The following is a 24,821-nucleotide window of genomic DNA, read 5'->3' as shown; positions in this document are numbered from 1 at the left end:
CTCTCACCTAGTCCCACCGACCTGCACTCAGCCCATAACCCTCCATTCCTTTCCTATCCATATACCTATCCAATTTTTCTTTAAATGATAATATCAAACCTGCCTCTACCACTTCTACTGGAAGTTCGTTCAGCACTTACTTCAACCTCCCCTGATAATTGACCTATCGCTATATTCATGGAAGGAAAATATACGCTGTGTGTTTAATATCAAATTCGTTTGATAAACCCTTTTAGAAACAAAATTGAGTATATTAGCCACTGATCACCTATATTGTGTTCGTGATTAACCCCCCCCCGACAAAATCGCCAAAACCAATTTGTAGGGAAAAAAAAATCGGCACGTACACGCATGCGCACTTGTACCCGCGCAAGGCTTCATGGTCATTGTAGTCTTTCTCGGGGTAAACACAACGTAATTGACTGCTACTCTTGTTCATTGGCAACCCTACCACCACCACCCCTCCCCCGGGTCGGCCAGTCCGCAGTGCGAGAAAGGTTGTGGACCCCTGCATTAAATTACTAAAAGAATCATAAAACAGCATGTTTTAATAATTTTATGATTTCTGCCAAGAATAAAATTTCATATGGATCAAAAGAATAAAATTTTAGATCAATTTCAGAAAGGTCAAATTCATTAAAAATGACATTAGATTGCAATGTTGGAAGCAAACTTAAAATATATTTAAAACTTTACATAGTCATATTTGCTACTAACGACTGACTGTAGGAATTGCTTTCCTCTAAATGTAATAAGTTTATTGGTTAACAACTAGTCAGAGTAACTAACGGATGCAGCTTTTGCTGATTTCAAACAAGTAAAGTTTAGGGATGAAGTTTATTATGTTTTCATAATCTTATGGACTTGAGCAACAAAATGATTAACCTAACGAAATAGATGCATCACTATCTTCAATTCTGAAGAATCCTAAATAAAACATGCTTTCTATTGATCATAGGTCAAAATTTAATACAATCCAATCAAATGTCCATAGAAGAATGAATAAGTTTATTATAATTCCCATCCAAAAATGACCTTGTGATGTCAAAACTAATCATTTATTTCATTCTGCAGTGTTGTGATTTATTGTCATTACACCAATTACATTAAAGTGTAAAAGGAGGAACAAACTGAAATGTTAGAACACAAAGCCTACAAACTAAGTTGATAAGCCGATTCTAATTCTTTAGCAGTGCAGTAGAAAATACTACTTGCATTTATAGAACTGCTTTTCGCTGAGCAAAATGTCACAAATATTACACGAGCGTGAAAAATATTTGACAATGAACCAGAGGCATTTTATGTCAGCAAGCATGCAAGGGTTGAAAGAAGCAGTGCAAGTTTAGTGAAAAGATTATGGAGGACAGAAGCCTAGAACTTACCTAAACGGACAAATGTAGAAGTACACCCTATCCTCGTTATATGCGTCTTCAGACAATGCGGATTCACAGTTATGCGAGGAACCTATTTCTACCAACTTCTCCTTATATGCTTCCAAAACTCAGTAATGCAAAGAGCACTGCTTTCCCACCAATACAAGTCACGTGCGCATGCCTCACAGTCTCATTGTTGGGACAAGAAGCACCGCTTTCCCACCAATACAAGTCACGCGTGCACGCCTCACAGTCTCACTCCCGCCAGTCTCGCATTGGTTTGGCAACATACGGATGTGCGATCTTGCGCTCTTAAATTTTTGTTATTTTTACCTATGGTGCAGTGATTTTGTGCTTGAAATATTTAACTATGGCTCCTAAGCTTTGATGTCTAGTCCTGGGCCATCAGCCAAGCGAAAGAAAACTGCTTTAACACTTGGAAAAAAAAAGTTGGAAATTATAAACAGGGCGGCGTCAGGTGAAGGTAACACAGCTCTGGGATGCTACCCTGTGCGGTTGCGGGCTATGATAGCTGAGTTAGGCACACACCAAAGCAGGTATTTAATGCAGACGAGACCGGGCTTTTTTGGAAGCGTATGCCGAAACGCATTTACATAAGGATGAAAAAACTGCGTCAGGTTTCAAGGCAGCAAAGGATAGATTGACTTTACTTACGTGTTCCAACTCCGAAGGAGACTGTAAGATTAAGCCTCTCAGTTTGCCATTCACTAAATCCCCATGCTCTTAAGGGTTCGAGTAAGAAGCCTCTCAATGGAGCGTGGAAATCAATTTGGGTGGAGTGTGTGCACACCCTCAAGAACTTTCCAGCCTTTACTGCAGCTGTCCAGGATTGCGTGGCCCTGGGCCGTAAAATTGGTGAGGAAGGATTCTCAGATCCTGAGACTGTTGACATGGTAGAACTCCTGGATTCTCATAATGAAGAATTGTGTGGATGACCTTCTGCGTTTAACTCAGACTGAAGGTGATAACGATGAAGAAGAAAGTGTCGAGCTGCAGGTAAAGGATTTTACGGTAAAACAACGGGCAGAACTTTTTAAGGCTGCAGAACACTTGGCCCAAATGATGATGGACATGGACCCAAGTTCAGAACGGAGTCAGCATTTCAGTCATTCCCTGCAATCAAGTCTTCTTCCCTACAAGCAAATTTATGCTGAAAAACAAAATGCTCCCAAGCAAACCACCCTCACCACTTTCTTCAAACCAATATCATCTCCTGCTGCCAGCAGTTCTGAGAGTTGTCAGTCTTCCTTCACCCCTTGCTGCCTTTGATGATCCTGAAGACACACAACCATCCACCTCATCCAGGTAAAGCTGCCGACACCACAACAACCACTCATCTCCCGGAACGAACACACCTGCCACTGTTGGTGAGTACTGTACACCCTAGTATGCTAACTTTCTATGATTTATTACATTGAATATTACCTTAAATTGATGAAATATAATACAAATGTTGCCTTGTGGTACTGCTTTTGTGTCGTATTGGTATGAAAATGTGAATAAATTACAGATATAACATATTTAGGAAGCCCTCCAGAACGCATCCCTATTTTCTCCATTTAAGTAATTATTCACATTATGCGTTTTCACATTATGCGTCAACTTCAAGGAACTTATCCCCCCGCATATCACGAGGATAGGGTGTAGCATAGATGTGTGCTTCAGCAGATGGGACAAAGCATGTCAAAATGGATCACAGAATGAAGGTAGTAAGAGGCAGTCTAAAAGCTAGCACAACACAATGCAAAACTTCACTTAAGGTTACCAAATTATATCAAGGTTGCAGGCAGTCTGGTTTAGCTCCAAGCAAGTGATATGGAGTCACAGCCTTAGGAATAATTTTGTGGCACAGACTGAAGACAATGGTTTGGAAATTTCCTAATATTTAACTGGAAGAAATCTCTACATAGTACTAAATGTTAGACAAGGATAACATACAGTTCCTCATGGAAGGCTCACGCAGAGGCTTAAGATGCATGGGAATCAATGGTGAATTAGCCTTTTGGATTCAGTACAGGTAGTGCTCATTCTTGCTGAAGATCCACAGGTAGCAGTGTTTGCAGGGATCTGCACTGGGCATACAAGACCTGGATGAAAACGCAGATGGGTGGATTAATAAGTTTAGAGATGATACAAAGATTCATTGTGCTGTGTTAAGCGTAGACAACTGGCAGAGAATTCAACGGGATATAGATCAGTTGCATATATGGGTGGAGAAATGGCAAATATAGTTTAACCCACTCCAATTTGAAATGTTGCACCTTGGTAGATCAAATTTAGAGACAGTGCACTGATGGCTGACTCATGGAAAGGAACAGAGACTAGATGTGAGGTCACGAAGACCTCCATCTCGAAATGGCGAACAAAGAAAACTGAAGCATCAGGTGAATGCGGAGGGGTCAGCAATCACTCCCATCGGAGACCACCGGAACAACAAAGGTCAGCAACTGGGTTGGCAGCATTTAGATCCGTCGTGGCTATCACTCTTAATGGAAGGACTGAGTTTGTGCTGCTGCTCTCCTCATATACTGATGGAAAGATGTTTTCGATATTCTGAGATTTATGTGATTATTGGACTGTACTTTATATTGGTCTCCTTCTGTTTTTCAGTGTTTTCTTTCTTGCAGCCGATTGGCGGGTGGGTTGTCTGTTAATTGTTTGTGTGGGGGGGGTTGGGGGATTGATGCTATTATTGCTGTTCTTTTCTACGAATGAGGGGAGTCAGGGATTGCTATCATCGCTGTTTTTATCTGTGGGGGCAGGGGATGGGGATTTGGGGGTTTTGCGAGTTTTGTTTCTTTTTCTTTTCATGCTGGGGAGGTGTTTGATGTCTTTTCCTTCAACAACGCCCCTGGCCTTTCGATATTTCATTGCTACTTGGAGAAGATGAATATCAGAGTTGTATTGTACATGCATACTTTGACAATAAAATGAACCTTTGAAACTTTTTTGAAGTCCCTTAACATTATTGAGAAACAGGGGGATCATAGGGTTCAAGTTCATGGTTTCCTGAAAGTGGCTGCACAGGTTGATCGGGTAGTTGAGAAGGCATAAACATAGAAAACATAGAAAATAGGTGCAGGAGTAGGCCATTCGGCCCTTTGAGCCTGCACCGCCATTCAGTATGATCATGGCTGATCATCCAGCTCAGAACCCTGTACCAGCCTTCCCTCCATACCCCCGATCCCTTTAGCCACAAGGGCCATATCTAACTCCCTCTTAAATATAGCCAATGAACTGGCCTTAACTGTTTCCTGTGGCAGAGAATTCCACAGATTCACCACTCTCTGTGTGAAGAAGTTTTTCCTAATCTCGGTCCTAAAAGGCTTCCCCTCTATCCTCAAACTGTGACCCCTTGTTCTGGACTTCCCCAACATCGGGAACAATCTTCCTGCATCTAGTCTGTCCAATCCCTTTAGGATTTTATACATTTCAATCAGATCCCCCCTCAATCTTCTAAATTCCAACAAGTATAAGCCTAGTTCATCCAGTCTTTCATCATATGAAAGTCCTGCCATCCCAGGAATCAATCTGGTGAACTTCTTTGTACTCCCTCTATGGCAAGGATGTCTTTCCTCAGATTAGGGGACCAAAACTGCACACAGTACTCCAGGTGTGGTCTCACCAAGGCCTTGTACAACTGCAGTAGTACCTCCCTGCTCCTGTACTCGAATCCTCTTGCTATAAATGCCAGCATACCATTCGCCTTTTTCACCGCCTGCTGTACATGCATGCCCACTTTCAATGACTGGTGTATAATGACACCCAGGTCTCGTTGCACCTCCCCTTTTCCTAATCAGCCACCATTCAGATAATAATGTTTTCCTGTTTTTGCCACCAAAGTGGATAACTTCACATTTATCCACATTAAATTGCATCTGCCATGAATTTGCCCACTCACCCAACCTATCCAAGTCACCCTGCATCCTCTTAGCATCCTCCTCACAGCTAACACTGCCGCCCAGCTTCGTGTCATCCGCAAACTTGGAGATGCTGCATTTAATTCCCTCATCCAAGTCATTAATATATATTGTAAACAACTGGGGTCCCAGCACTGAGCCTTGCGGTACCCCACTAGTCACTGCCTGCCATTCTGAAAAGGTCTCGTTTATTCCCACTCTTTGCTTCCTGTCTGCTAACCAATTCTCCACCCACACCAATACCTTACCCCCAATACCGTGTGCTTTAAGTTTGCACACTAATCTCCTGTGTGGGACCTTGTGAAAAGCCTTCTGAAAATCCAAATATACCACATCCACTGGTTCTCCCCTATCCACTCTACTAGTTACATCCTCAAAAAATTCTATGAGATTCGTCAGACATGATTTTCCTTTCACAGATCCATGCTGACTTTGTCCGATGATTTCACCACTTTCCAAATGTGCTGTTATCACATCTTTCATAACTGACTGTCGCAGTTTCCCCACCACCAATGTTAGGCTAACCGGTCTATAATTCCCTGGTTTCTCTCTCCCTCCTTTTTTAAAAAGTGGGGTTACATTAGCCACCCTCCAATCCTCAGGAACTAGTCCAGAATCTAAAGAGTTTTGAAAAATTATCACTAATGCATCCACTATTTCTTGGGCTACTTCTTTAAGCACTCTGGAATGCAGACCATCTGGCCCTGGGGATTTATCTGCCTTTAATCCCTTCAATTTACCTAACACCACTTCCCTACTAACATGTATTTCCCTCAGTTCCTCCATCTCACTGGACCTTCTGTCCCCTACTATTTCCAGAAGATTATTTATGTCCTCCTTAGTGAAGACAGAACCAAAGTAATTATTCAATTGGTCTGCCACGCTAGCCTTTATTTGTCAAAGCACTGAGTTCAAAAGTCAGAAAGTTACATTGCAGTTTTATAAAACTCCAGGTACTCCACATCTGGAATACTGAATGCAGTTCTGGTCACCTTATTATAGCAAGGATGTCCAGACTTTGGAGAGAAGAGATGTACTGAGATGCAGCCTCGATTAGAGGGCATGTGCTGTAACAAAAGGTTGGACAAACGAGGGTTTTCTTTGGAGCGATGAAGGCTGAGGGGAGATTAATAGAGGTTTATAAGATTATGAGTGGCATAGACTATCTCTTTACTGGATTGAAATGTCTAATACTAAGGCATGCATTAGAGAGGGGGGGAAGTTCAAAGACATTGGAAGTTGTTTTTTTTCCTCTCCGCCCCCCCCCCCCCACACTGAGTGGTGAGTGCCTGGAATGCACTGTTTGGGGTAGTGGTGAAGGCAGCTATATTAAAACTATGTTTAAATAGGCACATGAATGCAATGAAAGTGAAAAGATGTGGATATTGTGTAGGAAGAGGGGATTAATTTAGTGAGCAACTTGATTACTCATTTAATTGGTTCAGCATAATAACATTATGGGCTGAAGAGCCCATTCCTGTACTGTACTGTTCTATGTTCTAATTGTGCCAACAGACACAGATAATTTTTTGTTGAGGAGTTATTGAGTAGAGTAGAGCTGTCATGTAGAAAAAAAGGTTTTCAAAAGAAATAGCATCAACCTGCATCAGGTAGGTGAAAAACTGGAAGGATTGAAGGACTCACCTATACTGACAAGGTATAAAAACCATTCAGACTCCAAAATATAAAACAGGAATTTTTTTTAAAAAACATGACAGGCAACTGCATTTCAGCACAATGGAGAGCTTTACATACAGATAACATGGATCAATCACAATAATAACTGCAGAAATGGGTCAAAAAATGTTCAGAAGGAATAATTTGCCTTTGTCACAGTCATGCAGGTTGTTTTTTACAATTTAAATAAGAGCTGTCTTGGAATAACCTGATCTAAGAAATAAGATCAGGAAGTTCAATGGCACTTGGAAGATGCCAGAATATCCAAGGACTTGACAGGAAACAGCTTGAAAAAGGACAGTACAGTCGGCCTTCCTTATCCACGGGGGATTGGTTCCAGGACCCCCCGCGGATACCAAAAAAACGTGGATGCTCAAGTCCCTTATTTAACCTGTCCAGTGTGGTGGTCTTTAGGACCCGGAGCAGCTCTGAATCCACAGTATTTCTGTTCATGAATATAATCACGATTGAAAATAAAGTGGAAGTAATAAAGTGATTGGAAAGAGGTGAAACACCATCGGTCACTGGAAAAACGTTAGGCTACAGTCGGTCAACCATCGGAACAATTTTAATGGAGCATGTGAAAGGCCCTGCCCCGTTGAAAGCTACAATTACTACTAAGCAATGCAGTGGTTTAATTATTGAAATACATACGTTTCTTAAGTGCTTTATATGCATAGAAAGGTAAAATATGTACTATATACTAAGACAAACGTTTGACTAACTGACACTAAATAATACTGGATGTATCTGTTCCGACTTCAAATCCAACTTAAAGGCGGACTCAGGAACGGAACTCGTTCATAACACGGGGACAGCCTGTACTTTTAAATCATCTCTGGATTACTTATAATACCTTTTACAATGTAAATGCTATGTAAATAGTTATACTGTATTGTTTAGGGAATAATGACAAGAAAAAAAAAGTCTGTACATGCTCAAACAACAAGTGCTGGAGAGAGAACTTCCGGGTTTTCCCAATCCGCGGTTGGTTGAATCCACGCATGCGGAACCCGCAGATAAGGAGGGCCGACTGTAGTTACAAGGGCAGGAACTAAAATTGGTTATTAAAATTCCTTTTAGAATTCGTTAATAACAGCTTGGTTTATAACTTGGTATTTTAACTCCATGGTTCAACACACAAGTTTATCAGAAGTTATTAGAAGATCAAATATGGTATCTCAAAAATAACTAAATCAATGATTTTCCAAAAGACAGGAATCAAACCACTTACCTTAAAGTATAATTTATGAGATATTAAATATAAAGAGATAAATATCTTACAAGGTATTGAATGATACATAGCAGCAGTTCATTCTAAGTGCTCAACATATTCTGCCTGTAGGACAGTGACCAGTGGTGTTCTGCAAGGATCTGTTCTGGAAACCCTGCTCTTTGTCATTTTTATAAATGACTTGGATAATGAAATTTAAGGTGGATTATTAAGTTTGCAGCCAACATGAAGGTTTCTGGTGCTGTGGATAGTGTAGTAGGCTACAAATGGACTGATAAGGTGCAGAGCTGGCCAGAGAAGTTGTAGATAAGAGTTCAATCACAAAAGTGGGAGATGATTCACTTTGGAAGGTCGAATTTGAAGGCAGAATACCGGGTTAATGGCAGGGTTATTAACAATATGGAGGAACAGAGGGATCTTGGGGTTCATGTCCTTAGATCCCTTATATTTGAAGTTCAAGTTGATAGGGTGGTTAAAGCGGCATATGGTATGTTAGCCTTAATTAGTCAGGGGACTGCGTTCAACACGCACGAGGCAATACTGCAGCTCTATAAAACTCTGGTTAGACCACACTGGGAATGCTGTCTTCAGTTCTGGTCGCCTCATTATAGGAAGGAGGTAGAAGCTTTAAAGGTGGTGCAGGGGAGATTTACTAGGATGTTGCCTGGATTATAAAAGCATGTCTTATGAGCAAGCCAAGGCTTTTCTCTTAGGAGAAGAGGAGGAGGAGGAGAGGTGACTCGATACAGGTGCAAAAGATGCAAAGAGGCATCCATAGAGTGACTTTTGCCCCGTGCAGAAATGGCTAATTCAAGGGGACATGGGGGGGGGAGGGGGGTGGAATAGATGTAGTTTTTTTTCCTCTTTTAAAAAAAAGTGGTAAATGTCAATGGTGATGGTAGAGGCAGATAAATTATTGACATTTAAGAGACTCTTAGATAGGCACATAGATGAAATACAGAGGGCCTTGAGGGAGGAAAGGGTTACATTAATATTGGAGTAAGTTAAAGGGTCAGCACAACACTGTGGGCCAAAGAACCTGTACTGTGATGTGCTGTTCCATGTCCTATATGCAAAACCATCTAATGTTAAAAATTATGAACATTTTAAACTTGATATATTCCACTCAATGGCAATTTTATAAGCAGCTATTAAGTTCTCCACTTCAACAATGCATTACAGGATTTTTCAAATGCAATCCTTTTTAATTTAACAAAAAGCTGGGAGGAATTTGATTTTGACAAAGTTTTATGTTGATCACTGTTCATTCAATAAACCAAACCAACCAAATTCTCCAGAACACCAGTGTGCAAGAACCAAATAAACAATAACAGCAAACACTAAATTCACACGTTCAGCGGGAATTTTCTTTTACTAAAAGCATGGCATAATTTGTAGACTACCCCTCAGCTCTAGGCAAGAAAACCATATTCTGAATTGCAAATCATATTGATAAATTGTCTGCCACTAAAAATGTATAACCAGCAGACCCTGTGTGCCAAGAAATTGCTATATTTGCAACTTAATTAACAATAGAACCTCAGCAATGAAGAGGGGGCAGGAAACTCCAAAGGCTTACCTCCAGTTACAGGATCTATGTTGTTACCTCTCCAATTACATAACTAGCAAAGTATCTCTTAGACAAATTTGAAATTTTAAAGCATACTATATATTTTCCTTTATTTGTCACAGGAAGACTGCATCCATCATCAAGGACCCCTATCACCCAGGCCACGCTCTCTCCTCACTGCTGCCATCAGGAAGGAGGTAGAGCCGCCTCAGGACCCACATAACCATGTTCAGGAACAGTTATTACCCCTCAACTATCAGGCTCTAGAACTAAAAAGAACAGTTTCACTCAACTTGTCCCATCACTGAACTGTTCCCACAACCTATGGACTCACTTTCACAGACTCTTCTTCTCAAATTCTCAATATTTATTGCCTATTTATTATTTTCCCCATTTTGGATTTACATTGTTTGTTGTCTTTTGCTCATTATTTGTTTGTCCATCCTGTTGGGTGCAGCCTCTCATTGAGTTTCTTGTACTTACTGTGAATACCCACAAGAAAATGAATCTCAAGGTTGTATATGGTGACAATATGCACTTTGATAATAAATTTACTTCGAACATCTCATATTTCTTCTCGGTCTAATTTGACTCTAATTCACCAAATTCTATGTCACCCAACTCAATTTCTAAAACTTCGCTTGTGAGTAAAATATTCATTCTGTGATTCATGAAGACCCCAAATCCCAATTGTTATGCTTGAAGTGCAACAGCAATTTGCAGCTGAATGCTAGGAAAAAAAGAGTTCAACTAAATAGAGATGTTGCAAAATATCCCTGTAGAAAATATTTGAAATAAAAACAAAATTCTGGAAGCACTCAATAGCTCCGGCAGCATCTACAATAGGAAAAAGTTAATATTTCAGGCCTCACACACTGACATATTTCTGGCGTTTTCTATTTCATTTCAGACTATGCTTGTTTAGAATGCTCAGAAATTGAACACATTACAATTAGGTGCTATTTACCTTAAAGTGCAGAGGGAAAAGAAAAACAAGACTCAATTTGTCTTCTCAATAAAAGATCCTTAATATAACAGACACAATTATACAGACTTTGTACTTAAACTACACAGTGCCATAACTTTGACTAATTACTAATTATAGCTTAAAGCAGATTCTAGTCACTCATTCATATATCAGGACCAAACTAGAATGGGAGGCCACCTAGACTTCTTAAAAACTATTTGACAGTTCAACCTATTTGTGGCAGATTTGCTTCGTATCTGAAGATACTAGTTTCCTTAAAAACATTAATTTTCAAATAATATCTGCCTTCAAAGTTTTTATTTTATTCTGTGTAAGGGGTAGAAGGGCAAGATGGAACTGCAGTACTTTTATTTGTAGTGCTTCATAACATCGTCTCTAAACATTACAGTTCTAGTTTGCCAAACGTGGATTCTGAAGAGGAAATAATTTCTTGATCTACTTTACTTTTCAATTATCATAATCCTAATTAAATCATTTCTATACAAAACACTGGAAGAACTAAGTCAGGCAGCATCTATGGAGAGAGAGGGGAAAAGACCTGACAATTTGGGCCAAGACTCTCAAGTCTGGAAAAGTGGGAAAAAGCCAAAATAAGGTGGGGGGGGGAGGGGAGGGGAGGGGAGGGGAGGGGAGGGGAGGGGAGGGGAAGGAGTACAAACTAGAAGGTGAAAGCTGAAACCAGATGATGGAGGGTAGATGAAGTGAGAAGCTGGGAAATGATAGGTGGAAAAGGTAAACGGCCAAAGAAGGAGGGTGGACCGTGGAAGAAAGAAAAGGAAGGGTACCATAGGGAGGTGACAGACAGGTGAGAAGAGAAGGAGTAAGAATATTCTTCTCCCCCAACCTTCTTCCGCATCCCTATCACGTGCTGATGAAGGGTCTCTGACCGAAACATCGGCTCTTTATTTCCTTCCATAGATGCGGCCCGAGCCGCTGAGTTCCTCCAGCATTTTGTGTGCTACTCTGTACAGATGCCAGAAACTCAATCTCATGTGGTTTTTATATAATTTCCAATTTCAAGGAAACAAATCTGGTCCAGGTAATCCATCTCCGTGATTGAATATTTTAGAACAGACTATCACTTAGGTACATCTTCGTTATTCTCCAAAAAGTTTTCCACCTTTCCCTTTTATCCACATACTCTAAATCAGCCAATCCCCAAAACCAAGCCTGACCTGTGGTGGTGTGCCCTGTAAGAGCATCTGACAAGAGCTTTATATAACATAAATTCCACCTTATTTGTCCCAGCTACCCAAAAATAAAATTCAGCATTCCAATAAACTTCTGGATCATTTCTGTATTTGTTTACTCATTTTAAAAGCCCCAGAACCGCAAGCAATGTGGATTTTTATTTGTCCAGCTAGTGAAGAGTAATGACCCTGACAACGATGCAGTTAATGATAAATAAAAGAAGTCCATCAAGTTACTGACTTACTGAACACAAGACAGAAATATTTTCTCCGAGGTAAAAGACCTTACGATGAACCAAACACAAGCCATTTAAATTTCCTTCTACACATTAGATTTAATTCATCACCAATTAACATAAAATAGCAAACAATACCAAGTAAATATATTATCAAAAAAAAATGAAGCAACAAGGAAATACATGTCAGAATCTGGGACTAATTTAATTGTTGTCTACTTTTATATGCAACTATGTTATGTTTAGGTCAATTTTAGTAACATTTTGATCAAATACCAAGTAATTTCTGGACTAACCTCCCTATACCAAAGCACTGGAAAGTAGGTAGGAACTGACATATTAAAAACCATATACCATGACAAAAGAGCTTCAAAAATCCTAATCTACAGTTTTTAAGGAAACTAAACGAACACGCTAAATGATTCACACTTATTTTAAATTGAGATCTCAAATGTGCACTCCCTTTCACTTCCTTTGCCCAATCACTAAGAATTTACGTTACAGTCTCTGCCCAATCACATTTAACTACTGCACTCAGACATGTGGAAGTGAAAACACACCCCAGAATTCCTCGCACAGCAAAGGACTAGATTTTGGTAGCGGGTACAGAAAAGTATTATCATCACCACTATTTCTGCATATCTGGGGATTTCCCACATTAAACCTCTACTCCAACAGTCTTAAAACTACTTTTGTTGCAACTCATGAAAGGTTAACAAAAGCCATTTAGCCCTCACATGCAATTGATCTACACAAAACAAATTAAAGCTACAATCCTTTTCCAATGTCCCATGTCACCACATACTTCAGAACAGTTACCAGCCCTTCCTTGTAATTCTTCTGCCTCAGCTACACTTGTGTTGACAAATTCACACTTTAACCAACATCTTCTCATTGAAGGTGCATACAATAAGCTCAACCTTGAACAAATCTATACTCTCTAATTCTGCATGCTATACTGATTTGAAGAAATCTTTTTGTACTTGTAAGGAATAACTTTTGCACAAAGATCTTCTGGTTACTTCTGTAGTAAAATGAAAACCCCTGTAGATAGTCAATGGGTTTGCACAGAGCACAACTTGAAGCAAAGGTCAGGTGAATAACAGCTCTGTTTCTAAAATCTTCTAAATCATGAAACAGCAACTACAATCAGTGGCCATTTTGTTAGGTACACCTGCTCATTAGTACAAATATTTAATCAGCAATCATGTGGCAGCAACTCAATGCACAAAAGCAGGCCGACATGATCAAGAGGTTCAGCTGCTGTTCAGACCAAACATCAGGATGGGAAAGAAATGTGATCCAAGTGACTTTGACCAATGACTGTTGATGCCAAACAGGATGATGTGAGTATCTCAGAAACTGATCTCCCGGGATTGTCACACACAAGTCTCTAGCATTTACAAGGAATAGTGCGAGAAAACAAACCTCCAGCAAGTAGCAGTTTTGTGGGTAAAAATGGCGAGTTAATGAGACAGGTCAGAATAGCCAGACTGGTTCAAGCTGACGTGAAGGCAACAAGAACTCAAATAACCACGCATTACAACAGCAGTGTGCACAGCAGCATCTCTAAACACACATGTCAAACCTTGAAATGAATGGGATACAGACAGAAGACCATGAACATACACTCAGTTGCCACATTATTAGGTACCTCCTGTACCTAATAAAGTGGCTACTGAGTGCATATGATGTGTCTGGAATTTGCAGGGCACAACACAAGATTATTAAAAAGGAACTAAAAGATCTGATGAAGGTCTTGGCCCAAAATGTTGCCTTTTTTTTCCTCTCCAAAGATGCTGCCTGAACTGCTGAGTTCCTCCAGCACTGTGTGTATGCTCTGGAATTCCAGCCTCCAAAGAATCTGCTGCTTATAACAGTCTAACTACTATTACAAGGAAGATAACTCGTTGGGAAAGTGTAAACATTTTCAAGATTTTTAATTGCAGGACCTTTACAGCCATGAACACTATATAACAATAGCTTCAAAGAATAAAAATACATCCAATTTCACATCCCTTCAATCATGCACACAATGTCAAAACAACCACTGTGCAACAAGGTATACATGTTAAAAATGTTCAAACTTGTAGAATCATAAAACAAGTAATCCACTCAAACACCAACTCCCCTCCATAAAAATTTTCCCTCAATATTCATCAATTGAATCTTTTTAATGGGTGAAATCTAACAATGGAAAAAACAAATAAATGCCAGAAACCTTGAGCAACACAAACAAAATGCTGGTGGAACTCAGGTCAGGCAGCATCTATGGAGGGGAATTAAGAGTCAATATTTCAAGCCAAGACCCTTCATCACACAGAAACTACAAAGTCTATAAGCTAAAGCCTACATTCACGTTGACACTGGTAAAATCACATTACAATCCATAAGATCATATAAAATTATATTAAAATATGTCATAATAAAAAACTTAATTCTGGTTAGCAAAAAAACTGCTTTTAATCCACTCTCTCTCCCTGCAATTTGCAAAACGAATGAGCTCATTCTGCACACTTTTTTCATCTTTATCAATAATATTTCTTTCCCACCTCCTCCCCACAACCAGCAAAGCCTCAGGTGATTCAAAAAGATCTAATGCACACACACATTAAGGCCTTATCACCAATAATGCAACAGCTATAGAACATGATACTGCCTTTTACTCAAGACTTTAAATCAGAGACCCTTCTTCTCTCACTACAGCTTTGTTTTTACAACTGAAACACACAAAGCTGAGACTGGCCTGGAATTCATGGGCCACAAACCCACAGGACCGAGGTATTTGACAGTTCTGCAAAGATTAACCCACAGGTTAATGAAGGAGTCAACGGCATAGTATCAGAGGATACTAAACCCACTAGAAGAGGCCGTATATTTTCGCAATACATAGCAAGGTATTTGCAGAAGGAAGAATTTAGAACTGCAGGCCTTTCGCAGTGTAAACACCACATTCAGTGAGTAAAGAGATCCCTCAGAATGATTTTGAAAGAGTCGGAAGTTCTCTCCGTTGTTCTGGACCAGCATTCACCTTCCCTCCCTCCCACCCCTCGCTACAACTAGCATTAATTAATCAAGGCCGACCTGCCCCGGCCTCTCCCATCACGTTACCGATAGTGGGATCTTGCTGTACATGACAGGCCTACCACCTTCCCCTCTAACAACAGTGCCTGCGGGACAGCCGCTATTCACACAGACACAGGCTGCTTCCCTACCCCCTCAGTGCCGTGCACCCAAGCCCATGAGTCCCGGGTCTACGTGGGTGCAGAGAGCTGTGGCTCGGGCCCGGGGCAGGGGCCTAGCGCTGGTAGTCCGCTGCTTTCTTTTCTGCGGCCGCGCTGCTCACCTGATCGCAGACTCCGATTTCTGCTTTCCAACCCACCCACCCTTAAGCCCCGCACTTAAGGGCCCCCGGCGACCTGTCGCCGAGCACGGACACGGAGCACCGCTCTTTTCTCGCCTGTCTTCTGCCCGAGGTCATCCGAAGCCGATGCCGCCATGGAGGGAATGAGAGACCCGGAGAGCGAGGGGGAGGGGGAGGGGCAAATGGCCCGGGCCCTGGCTCGCGTCACGTGGGCCCTGAGCCCGGGCCGGCGCGTGGGCTGAGTAGCGGTGCGGCCAAAGCAAGAGAGGGTGTGATGGTCTCCGAAGATGAAAGGGTAGAGCACAGCATTGTAAGTGTGAAGCATTTAAAGGGAATGTGTTGTAATCATGTATAATAAGTGAAGGGAGGTTATGCAATATGCGTAGCATGTAAAATGAGAGTATGAAATTATGTCAATGTATAATCTATTATCAAAGTACTATATACTACCTTGAGATTAGTTTTCTTGCCTGCATTTATAGGGAAATAAATAAATACAGTATGTTTTATGAAAAACTATACACAGCAGTTCTAGCAAACAACTGATGTGCAAAAGAAAACAAAATTGCGCAAATAAATGCTGAGAACACGAGTTATAAAGTCATTGAAACTCAGTGTATAGTTTGTAGAATCAATTCAGAGTTGTGAGTGAAGCTATCCATGCCAGTTCAGCAGCCTGATGATTGTAAGGTAATAACTATTCCTGAATCTGGTGGTGTGGGACCTGAGACTCCTGTATTTCCTGCCTGATGATGGTTACAGGAAGAGAGCGTGTCCTGGATCTATCGTGATATCTTTGATGGTGGATGGTGCCAGCTCTCCTTATAGATGTGCTCAATGGTGGGGAGGGCTTTGACTGTGATGGACTGGGCTGTATTTAGAACGGAGATGAGGAGGAATTTCTTTGGCCAGAGAATCTGTGGAAGTCGTTGCCACAAACAGCTATGGAGGGCAAGTCATTGGGTTTTATTTAAGGCAGAGGTTGATTCTTGATTAGTCAGAACGTGAAGGGATACAGGGAGAAGGCAGGAGATTGGGGCAGAAAGGGAAATTATTAGCCATGATGAAATGGTGGAGCAGACTCGATGGGCCAAATTGACTAATTCTGCTCCTTTATCTTATGGTCTTACGGTATCCACCACTTTCTGTAGGCTTTACTCTGATGCACTTAAAGGGAGTGGATTACAGCCATATGTTACAAGTGAAGGGAGGTTTTGCAGTATGTGCAACTTGTGAAAAGAGGGTATGCAATTATGTCAAAGTCAAAGTAAAATTTATTATCAAAGTATGTGTATGTTACCATATACTACCTTGAGGGGCATTTTCTTGTGGGCATTTACAGGAAAATAAAGAAATACAATAGAATTTATGAAAAATAATACATAAAACAAAGACTGACAACCAAGAAAAATTGTGCAGATATACAAAGTACTACTGCGAACCTGAGTCGTAAAAAGTTCTCGAAAGTGAGTCTGTTAGTTGAGTTGAATTGAGAGAAGTTATACACACTGGTTCAAGAGCCCGATGGTTGTCAGGTAATAACTGTCCCTGTGTGCAACGTATGTGTAACAATTATTTGTTTCATTTAGAGGTAAAATGTGGAACAGGCCCATCTAGCCCAATAAGCCATACTGCCCAACATCCCACCTATTTAACACTAGCCTAATCACAGGACAATTAACAATGATTAATTAACTATATAACCATATAACAATTACAGCATGGAAACAGGCCATCTCGGCCCTTCTAGTCCGTGCCGAACTCTTACTCTCACCTAGTCCAACAGACCTGCACTCAGCCCATAACCCTCCATTCCTTTCCTGTCCAAAGAGCTATCCAATTTTACTTTAAATGACAATATCGAACCTGCCTCTACCACTTCTACTGGAAGCACGTTCCACACAGCTACCACTCTCTGAGTAAAGAAGTTCCCCCTCGCGTTACCCCAAAACTTTTGCCCTTTAACTCTCAACTCATGTCCTCTTGTTTGAATCTCCCCCACTCTCAATGGAAAAAGCCTATCCACATCAACTCTATCAAGTCCCCCCTTCGACCTTCTACGATCCAAAGAATAAAAACCCAACTTGTTCAACCTTTCTCTGTAACTTAGGTGCTGAAACCCAGGTAACATTCTAGTAAATCTTCTCTGTACTCTCTCTATTTTGTTGACATCTTTCCGATAATTCAGTGACCAGAATTACACTATACACTATACTGCAAATTTGGCCTTGTACAATTTTAACATTACATCCCAACTCCTATACTCAATGCTCTGATTTATAAAGGCCAGCATACCAAAAGCTTCCTTCGCCACCCTATCCACATGAGATTCCACCTTCAGGGAACTATGCACCATTATTCCTAGATCCCTCTGTTCTACTGCATTCTTCAATGCCCTACCATTTACCATGTATGTTCTATATTGATTAGTCCTACCAAAATGTAGCACCTCACACTTATCAGCATTAACCTCCATTTGCCATCTTTAAGCCCACTCTTCTAACTGGCCTAAATCTCTCCGCGAGCTTTGAAAGCCTACTTCATTATCCACAACGCCACCTATCTTAGTATCATCTGCATACTTACAAATCCAATTTACCACCCCATCATCAAGATCATTAATGTATATGACAAACAACATTGGATCCAGTACAGATTCCTGAGGCACACCACTAGTCACCGGCCTCCAACCTGACAAACGGTTATCTACCACAACTCTCTGGCATCTTCCATCCAGCCACAGTTGAATCCATTTTACTACTTCAATATTAATACCTAACGATTGAACCTTCCTAACTAACCTTCCATGTGGAACCTTGTCAAAGGCCTTACTAAAGTCCATATAGACAACATCCACCGCTTTACCCTCGTCAACTTTCCTAGTAACCTCTTCAAAAAATTCAATAAGATTTGTCAAACAGGACCTTCCACGCACAAATCCATGTTGACTGTCTATCCAGATAATTGTATATACCATCTCTAAGAATACTTTACATTAATTTACCCACCACTGATGTCAAACTTACAGGCCGATAATTGCTAGGTTTACTCTTAGAACCCTTTTTAAACAATGGAACAACATGAGCAATACGCCAATCCTCCTGCACCATCCCCGTTTCTATTGACATTTGAAATATTTCAGTCAGAGCCCCTACTATTTCTACACTAACTTCCCTCAAGGTCCTAGGGAATATCCTGCCAGGACCCAGAGACTTATCCACTTTTATTTTCCTTAAAAACGCCAATGCTTCCTCTTCTTTAATCATCATAGTTTTCATAACTTCCCTACCTGTTTCCCTTACCTTACACAATTCAATATCTTTCTCCTTAGTGAATACCGAAGAAAAGAAATTGTTCAAAATCTCCCCCATCTCTTTTGGTTCCACACATAGCCATCCACTCTGATTCTCTAAGGGACCAATTTTATCCCTCACTATGCTTTTGCTATTAATATAACTGTAGAAACCCTTTGGATTTATTTTCGCCTTTCTTGCCAAAGCAACCTCATATCTTCTTTTAGCTTTTCTAATTTCTTTCTAAAGATTCTTTTTACATTCTTTATATTCCTTGAGCACCTCATTTACTCCATGCTGCCTATATTTATTGTAGAAATCTCTCTTTTTCCAAACCAAGTTTCCAATATCCCTTGAAAACCATGGCTTTCTCAAACTTTTAACCTTTCCTTTCAACCTAACAGGAACATAAAGATTCTGTACCCTCAAAATTTCACCTTTAAATGACCTCCATTTCTCTATTACATCCTTCCCATAAAACAATTTTTCCTAATCCACTCCTTCTAAATCCTTTTGCATCTCCTTAAAGTTAGCCTTTCTCCAATCAAAAATCTCAACCCTGGGTCCAGACCTATCCTTCTCCATAATTATATTGAAACTAATGGCATTGTGATCACTGGACACAAAGTGCTCCACAACACATACCTCCGTCACCTGACCTATCTCATTCCCTAACAGGAGATCCAACGCTGCCCCTTCTCTAGTTGGTACCCCTATGTATTGCTGCAAAAAACTATCCTGCACACATTTTCCAAACTCCAAACCATGCAGCCCTTTTACAGTATGGGCTTCCCAGTCTACGTGTGGAAAATTAAAATCTCCCACAATGACAGCCTTGTGCTTACTACAAATGTCTGCTATCTCCTGACAAATTTGCTCCTCCAATTCTCACTCCCCATTAGGTGGTCTATAATACACCCCTATAAGTGTTACTACACCTTTCCCATTCCTCAATTCCACCCAAATAGCCTCCCTAGATGAGCCCTCTAATCTATCCTGCCAGAGCACTGCTGTAATATTTTCTCTGACAAGCAATGCAACTCCTCCCCCTCTTGTCCCTCTGATTCTATCATGCTTGAAGCAATGAAATCCAGGAATATTTAGTTGCCAATCACACCCCTCCTGCAACCATGCTTCACTAATAGCTACAACATCATACTTCCAGGTATCAATCCATGCTCTAATTAAACTACTATCCTGTATGTCTTTGGACTATAGGAGAAAATTAGAGCACCCAGAGGGAACCCAGGTACAAACTCCTTATAGACAGCGCCAGAATTGAACTCTCGAACTCAGAAATGCCCCGAGCTAACTGCTCCGACATCAGTCCAACTGCTATGCCAGGTGGCACCCATGTGTGTAACATGTAAAGCGAGTGTGTGGAATTGTATGTGTGTAACATGTAAAGGATATTATACAATTATTTTATGTGAAAATGTAAAGGGAGGGTGTGTAATTATGTCTGTGTGACATGTAAAGGAAAGTTGTGCAACTATGTGTGACATGAAAGGGAAGCATGTGCAGTTGTGTGTCAGATATGAAAGGGGAGGGTCTGCAATTGTGTATTATGCAAAGGAAGGGTCTGCAACTGTCCATTTATAAAATATGTAAAACAAAGCAGGCTGTAATTATAATGATACAGTAGGTTTATAGAATTATTGAGAGATTATACACAGAAACAGACCTCATGGCCAAACAAGTCTGCGCTATAAATCACATACTTACATTAATCTCATTTTTAATTCTGATCAAAATCCTTCACATTCTACCACTCTCCAACCAACAAGCAGTTTTTGGCATATCGGAGGAAACCAGGGCACGCAAGGAAATGCACACACGTCAGGAAGAACATGTCAACTCTATACAGATAGAACCCGAAGTCAGCATTGAACCCTTGTCACTGGAATGAGGCAGCAGCTCCATTTGTGCTTATGAACCACCCTTCTTATGGACTCTCCTGCCCATCCTGGCCGTTAAATATTTGTCTGCATTTCCCAGCATCTGTCCTGTAGACTGAAAATACTATGGACTTTCAAGTGCTCATCAAATATTTCTCAAATAAGTGTTCCTGTTTGTGCCACTCTATCTAGGAATTTTCCTCGTGTTGAAAAAAAACCTCCTTAATTCTCTTCTAATTCTCTTATCTTTTAGCTTAAACCTATGCTCTCTTATCATTGCCAAAGGGATATGCTTCTCATCTACCCTTTCTCACCCCCTTACAATTTTATGTACATCTATCAAGTTGTCCCCTGAGCTTTCTCTGCCCAAAGGAAAACAAACCCAGCCTTTCTATTCCCTCCTTGCACCTGAAATGCTTCATCGCAGGACCTCCTGGAGGCATCTCTCATGTGGGACCTTGTGAAATGTCATTCACTACTTCAACCTCATTTCCAGTAAGATGGTGGCATGCTCGGATGCAGTGGCCTCTCTGGGTCCAAACAAAGGTGTAACTGTCGTCCTTTATCCTTTTTTTATACGATCACAAGTTACTGCAGGTTATCGAGACCAAGTGATCCAGTGGGTGGTAAAAGTATAAACCCTCGGCCCACTGGAAATCATGAAAATCTTTAGCCACAACATCGAAGGCTTCAGCCACAGTAAAGCAGAAATCCTGGCAAACTTAAAACCGGACATCTTGAGCATACAAGGAACTCATAGGCTGAACAACCAACCCTATGTGCCAGGAATGCACTTGGCTGTTGACACCCCTAGCCAAACTTTTGGAAGGCCAATCTTTGTTAAAGATAAATCTATAGTAATGAACACAGCAAACATCCAAGCTGGCTCAATGGGCCTTCTGAAAGTTGAAACAAAACACATAAATATCATCTCGGTCTTCAAACCCCCTAATGAACCATTCATGTGGCCACCTAACCTAGATCTTCAGGACAAAATGTACCTCTTTATAGGTGACTTTAATAGCCATAGCACCAACTGGGGATATGAAGATGATGATGCAAATGGAGATGAAGTTGTATCATGGGCTCTGAACAACAGCCTTGAGCTACTATATGAGTCAAAGGACACCCCTACCTTCACAGGTGCCAGATGGAGAAAAGGATACAACCCAGACCTTGCCTTTGTTATCTCAGCAAGCTCCAACCTCTTCACATGAACAGTCCTCCAACATATACCCAAATCCAAACTCCATTCAGTCCAGGTAGAATCTCTTCCAGTTCTGAGACCTGTACCATCAAAGTACCTACCAAGATTTAACCTGAGAAAAGCGAATTGGACATCTTTCACAGAATCCCTTGATCAACTTATCGATACCATGCCACCAGAACCTGATCATTATGATGAATTTGTCCGACTAATCTGTAAAGTAGCGCAGCAGAACATACCTAGAGGTTGCAGAATATATTCAGGGATTGACTAGTGATATCAAGCAAAGTTACGATGAGTATGTCAACTTATACGACCAAGACCCGTTTGGTCAAGACACAATTGAAATGGGAGAGTCAGCTCTGTCCCTACCGAGCCAGGAGAGACAACAGTATTGGCAGGAACTGATAGAAAACACAGACATGACCAAGAACAGTAAGAAGGCATGGGCAACTGTTTGGAAACTCAACTCAGACAATAGACCACCACAGAGAATTGCTACCGTAACACCCAATCAGGCTGCCCACCAACTAATACTAAATGGTCGACCAAATAACATGGAAAGGAGGCAAAAGGAAAAGAAACATCAGGAGATGGAGTCAGCTCTCTCAGACGGGAATAACAGCTTCCCACCTCTCACCCTAGAAGAATTAAAGGATGAAGTATCACAGGTAAACTCCAAAAAAGCTGCTGGCGTAGAATTCCTTAAACATCTTGGACCTTTTTAACTGTTGCCTAAGATCATTAAAAATACCTAAAAATTGGAGGAGCCAAAGTTGTTGCTCTCCTAAAACCCAATAAAGACCCCAATATTCCTAAAAGTTACAGACCGATTTCCTTGCTCTGCACCCTCTATAAACTCCACGAGAGACTCATACTGTAAAGAATATCCCACTTAGTCGAAGATCTTCTAACACCAGCCCAAGCCTGGTTTAAGCCAGGCCGCTCTTACAACGGTCAAGTCCTGAACTTAACCCAGTATATTGAGGATGGCTTTGAAATGCGACAAATTACATGGGCAGTATTCATTGACTTAACAGCAGCATACGACACTGTAAATCACAGAGGCCTTTGACTGAAATTACCTAAAATGTTAAAGAACGAAACCACAGTCAAAGTAATAAGAAGCCTCCTAGAAAATCATAGATTTTATGTAGAAATGAATGGAATTAAGAGTAGGTGGTGTCCACAAAAGAACGGACTACCACAGGGATCAGTCCTGGCACCTCTACTATTTAATGTTTATACAAACGATCAACCAACCTTTCCTAATACATGCAGGATTATCTATGCAGACGACCTATGCATAGCAACACAAGCTAACTCCTTCCAAGAAGTTGAAATACGACTTACAGCAGTCCTCAAAGCAGTATTATGAAAAATGGTCTCTGAACCCAAATCCGTCAAAACCTCACGTGTGTGCATTCCACCTGAGGAATTGAGAAGCAGTTCAGAAACTCAAGATCTTCTGGTGTGGGAAGGAACTTGGACTCCAATTTACCCGGGCGTGGCACTGGATAGGACGCTCTCATTTGCCACCCACATCCAAAAGCTCCAAGGGAAAGCTGGCTCTCGCAATTCTCTCTTGAAAAAATTAGCAGGCACGAAATGGGGAGCTAATGCTCACACACTTAGATCAACTGCTCTAGCACTCTGCTATGCACCTGCAGAATACTGTGCACCTGTGTTGGCAAATCAGCCCATGTGAAGAAAATTGACCCGTTGCTTAACAAAGCCTGCTGAATAGTCACGGGCACACTGCGCCCCACACCCACTAACATCATTCACAGACTTGCAGGCATTGCTCCTCCAGAGAGCCGAAGAAACACTACAACAAAAATTGAAAAAGGTAAACAGAACTCCAATCCATGGCACCCACTACACCATCATGTGCCAGTTCCCAACCGCCTAAAATTGAGGAAAAGCTTTGCTACAGTGGAGGAACTACCATACAGAACATCACCCCAAACATACAGGATTGACCTCTGACAACAAACAGAAGCCAGAACCCCACCAAACAATACAGTGCAAGACCCCCCAGAAATGTTGCCAGACGGGGCACTGCTTGACAGACGGAAGTGGTGCACTCTCAACAGAGCGAGAGCGGGAGTTTGTAGGACGGGAGACAATATAGTGAAGTGGGGTTTAAAGACCAGCGAATCCTGTGACTGTGGCAAAAGGGTGCAGAACATTGAACACGTTCTGCGCAACTGCCCATTCTCGCCTGATTTAGCTGACACTGACCTGCTCAACATCAACCGAACAGCACTAGAGTGGCCGGCTGTCTGGTGTGACAAACTATGATGATGATGACCCACCAACTCGAATGTCTTTGGAATGAGTAAGGAAACCGGAGCACACGGAAGAAATTCACACAGTCACAGGGGAACATACACACAACTTACAGACATCAGTGGGAAATGAACCGGGGTCTCTGGCACTGTAATACTGCTAAGTAAACTACTACACTACTGAGCCACTCCAGAGTGTGATTATCCTCATTTTATTTAACCCCAGACTGAACGTCTATCCCCATGTTAACACCACCATCAAGACCAAACCCCACATGCAAAATGTCAGCCCATCCTCTCCACATCCACAGGCATAATCGGTTACCACACACAGGCCAAACAGGGAGTTTGGGAGATGGGAGAACTGTCGACTGTACTCTTTTCCATAGATGCTGCCTGGCCTGCTGAGTTCAGAATTGGCAGAATTTATTTATTTATTTAGAGATACAGCACAGGATCAGGCCATTCCAGACCAACAAACCCACACCACCCAATTACACCCATGTGACCAATTAACCTGCTAACCCTTTTACCTAAAGGTAACCAGAACTCGGATCCA

The 24,821-nt window shown here is 41.2% G+C and overlaps 1 protein-coding gene and 1 long non-coding RNA gene across 7 annotated transcripts in view; one reads left to right on the top strand and one right to left on the bottom strand.

Annotated features, from left to right (window-relative positions):
* phf3 (PHD finger protein 3) overlaps window positions 1-15,672 on the bottom strand; it is a 173,912-nt gene extending 158,240 nt beyond the window's left edge. For 4 of the 6 annotated variants that reach the window (XM_063040224.1, XM_063040260.1, XM_063040231.1 and 1 more), the window contains exon 1: window positions 15,556-15,637. The gene's annotated coding sequence lies outside the window, so the exon portion shown is untranslated. Of the gene's footprint in view, window positions 1-15,555 lie in introns of all 6 variants that reach the window. The other 2 variants (XM_063040252.1, XM_063040239.1) reach the window with 2 other exon arrangements.
* Window positions 15,673-15,793: 121 nt separating this feature from the next.
* LOC134342303 (uncharacterized) overlaps window positions 15,794-24,821 on the top strand; it is a 66,118-nt gene continuing 57,090 nt past the window's right edge. The window contains exon 1 of the long non-coding RNA XR_010016993.1: window positions 15,794-15,883. This is a non-coding gene — a long non-coding RNA (uncharacterized LOC134342303). The remainder of the gene's footprint in view (window positions 15,884-24,821) is intronic.

This window comes from Mobula hypostoma, chromosome 2 (assembly GCF_963921235.1).
Source record: "Mobula hypostoma chromosome 2, sMobHyp1.1, whole genome shotgun sequence".
Lineage (NCBI taxonomy): Eukaryota > Metazoa > Chordata > Chondrichthyes > Myliobatiformes > Myliobatidae > Mobula > Mobula hypostoma.
This window is presented reverse-complemented; position numbering and strand designations above follow the sequence as displayed.